Below are 4,042 nucleotides of genomic sequence, written 5' to 3' on the forward strand. Positions count from 1 at the left end.
ATATACTTTGATAAAACAAATGTTCAAGATCTAGATTTTGATATCAATAATTAATTGTATTGAGTTCATTTTTGGCTTAATATATATTTCTGATGGAATTATCTTTTCAAGTTTAATATATGGCTTGTGCTATTGATCTAGCTATACATAGTTATGATTCCACTGGATAATACAGTCTTATTTTAGACATCTACAAATTTTGATATGTACTTTATAGATCAAGCCCTAGTATGCATTAATCAAGTTGCAGACATTAGAAGCTCTAAGAGTTTTATTCTTTATTAATCAATATACACTTTTAGCATTTTCAGAAATATACGTTAAAGCTTTCTAATTACCTCTTTAATTTCAAGTCTTAAATTCCATGAATTATTTCAGAATTTTCAAGATTATAGCATTGCAAAATCTTATTGATACTTAATTATATTTTATCACAAACCATACAAAATTATTCATTTAATTTTATTCTCAGTAATAGGGAGAAAATAAGTGTCATATTTTTGGACACTTGATCCTAAATAGGATCAAAGGTAGATTCCAGATGGTCACATTATATAATTAGATGTTTTGCGAATTTCCTAATGCTTAGGTCACTTTCCTAGGAAATCTTCAAAAAATGTCCTTAGCTATGTGAGGTTGGGTTAAAAACATATCTTCTGCTTTCAGCTTCATTATTGGCAAAACTGGAAGTCTCTTTCCACTCAGCAAATGCTATGAAGTCTGAGATAGATGAATAAGTAGAAATTTTCCCCAGAACCACGCTCTGAACTGCAGCTTTTTATAAGTGTTCACTGTAGAGAATAGCATAAGACATCTCTATCTAATCTATCTATCTATCTATCTATCTATCTATCTATCTATTATCTACCATTCTATCAATAATTTATTTATTCAATCAACTACTTACCTATTTATTGAGCCATATTATACTTTTCCAAATACAGTATCATGCTCAGGAAAATGCTGATAGTATGTTATTAATCTTTCCTTTCTCTCAAATGACAACTTAAGATACATCTCTGCATCTACTCTTGGACCTGTTGTTGTCGTCAACAGAGGTTATATAGTTTATATAGACTCAACAAGAAGATATGTACACTATTTTGCATTAAAATTAATTAGCTTAGGAGTTTAAATGGTACTTAAGAGTTAAGCTTATGTACCAAAACTCTCAAAGTAGTTGACCATTATGCCTCCAAATTCTTAAGGCCATCGAAAACAAGTAGACTTAATATTTTTATCCTTATCATAATGCCGTTTCTACTTTTTTTTTTAAAATTACTTGTTCCTTTTTAAAATTTATTTAAAATTTAGTTTTAATTTTTTTGATTAACAAAAACCCTATGTAACTGAGTGCAAGCTTGGCTGCTCATGGCTTGTAAAGTCAACGAAAAAGGACAAGAGCAGGGAAAGGAAAATGACTTTATTCCAAAAGCTAGCAGTTGGGGAAATGACCAAGCTCATGCCTTAAAGAAACCATTTCAGATTTTGAACTGAGAGCAGTGGTCTAAGCAAGGAAATTTGGCTTGAGGGGCATGCAGGAGTGGTGAGGAGGTGCCGGTCTACATATCCTTTTCTGACAACTATCTTGAGTTATTTTCCCACCTTGTGTTGGGGCTGGCATGATCGGGTACAGCCTGTGTGTAAAAATTAATTGCAATCTTGAGTTAATCTCCAGGTGTGATGAGAATTCCAAAGTTGCCTAGATTGTCTCAAGAGTTAGACCTTGGAACTTCTCAGAAATCATTAATTAGATAAGAAAAACATTGTACAAGGGCATGTCTGGTGGAAAAAGGAGAGCAGGGGCTAATACATGACTAAGAGCAAAACAAAAAATGAACAAAGAGAGTTTTTAAAATAGGATACTCTGATATGTATATACTTATTGAGTACAACATGATGTTTTGAAATATGTGTACATTGTGGAATGGCTTGATAGAGCTAACTAACATATGCATTCATTCCCTCACACTCATCATTTTTGATGGTGAGAATACGTAAAATGTACTCTGTTAGCTATTTTCAAACTATAGTGCATTGTCATTTACTATAGTCACCATTTTGTACGATAAATCTCTTGGATTTATTCCTCCAGTCTAACTGAAATTCTGTATTTGACCAACGTCTTCCCAACTCCCCACCCTCCCCGCCCCTGTTAACCATCACTCTGCTCTCTATTTCTATGAAATCAGATTTTTCACAGATTCCACATTGATGACATGGATGAATCTGGAGGACATTATGTTAAGGGAAATCAGCCAGGCACTAAAAAGCAATTGCTTCTTCACAAAATTACTTGGCAAATAATTCTGCTGAAAAATGATCTAGAAATATGACAATGGGCAAAGTAACTGCCTTTCAAGCCAAGAAAATATTTTCTGAATTTCCATTTGCATCACATCTTTCACTGATATGTATTTATTATAGTATCTTCCCTGGACTAGAATAATTGTAAAATTTTTCCACCTGCTATCATGTAAAACATCCTTATACTGTCAAAGGACAGTTTAGTTACTCAGCAGGTTCCAGCAAAGGAACTACTTCCTCTGCAAGCAACCACAATTTAGTTCTGCTTTGTTAGTATCTTTATCTGAAACATACAGTAAAAAGGTCTTCTTTTGAAACCATTAAAACGTACCTATTCCATCATGTAACTACAAGTTATATATTGAATGCTTACTAGTACTTACAATTAAATACATATTTCTTTACTTTTTTAAAATAAATCCTAATATTATAATTTGTTTGCAGTACTGTCTTATGGTGCTTATTTATGAAAATAAATGACTTGATTACACAAGTATTTGACATTGCTAAAAATGATATTGAGGAAGATATTTAACTATTTATTTTTCCAACATCCAAGGCTAAAATTGAAGAGGCTAAAGACTACATTCTGATAAAATAATGAGGCTAAAGCTGTTTGTCATCTCTGCTTCCTTAGTACCTCAATTTCTTTTTACTGCATGCTATCTCACAATAATTGTGCCTTTTTTACTATGTTTCTCATGAGTTTTCCTTTATTGTTTTCCATTTAACTTTTGATAAATTTCTTTTGGTTTCTGTATATTTTCAGCATGTAATTGATCACACATGCATCATATTTTGTGGATAAGCCACTCTATATATTACTGGTTAGCATGATCTAACACAGTGAATATATGTGGAAGGATTTTCATTGTATGATTGGTGGGCATGATATGTATTTTTGCACTTTCCAGTAAAATATCATTATAAACAAAACTATAAAAACAAGTGAATTCACAATAAACACATTGATTACAATGTTTAAAATTTCTTGCAAACTTTGTGGGGCTTTTTTTTCCCTCCAATTTGGTTTTTTTTTATTTATTAATATTATACTTTAGGTATATCTCCCAATGCTATCCCTCCCCCTTCCCCCCACCCCACAACAGTCCCCAGAGTGTGATGTTCCCCTTCCTCTGTCCATGTGTTATCATTGTTCACTTCCCACCTATGAGTGAGAATATGCGGTGTTTGGTTTTTTGTTCTTGTGATAGTTTACTGAGAATGATGATTTCCAATTTCATCCGTGTCCCTACAAAGGACATGAACTCATTCTTTTTTAGGGCTGCATAGTATTCCATGGTATATATGTGCTACATTTTCTTAATCCAGTCTATCATTGTTGGACATTTGGGTTGGTTCCAAGTCTTTGCTATTGTGAATAATGCCGCAATAAACATACGTGTGCATGTGTCTTTATAGCAGCATGATTTACAGTCCTTTGGGTATATACCCAGTAATGAGATGGCTGGGTCAAATGGTATTTCTAGTTCCAGATCCCTGAGGAATTGCCACACTGACTTCCACAATGGTTGAACTAGTTTACAGTCCCATCAACAGTGTAAAAGCATTCCTATTTCTCCACATCCTCTCCAGCAGCTGTTGTTTCCTGATTTTTTAATGATTGCCATTCTAACTGGTGTGAGATGGTATCTCATTGTGGTTTTGATTTGTATTTCTCTGATGGCCAGTGATGGTGAGCATTTTTTCATGTGGTTTTTGGCTGCATAAATGT

Source organism: Pongo abelii, chromosome 1, assembly GCF_028885655.2.
Source record: "Pongo abelii isolate AG06213 chromosome 1, NHGRI_mPonAbe1-v2.0_pri, whole genome shotgun sequence".
Lineage (NCBI taxonomy): Eukaryota > Metazoa > Chordata > Mammalia > Primates > Hominidae > Pongo > Pongo abelii.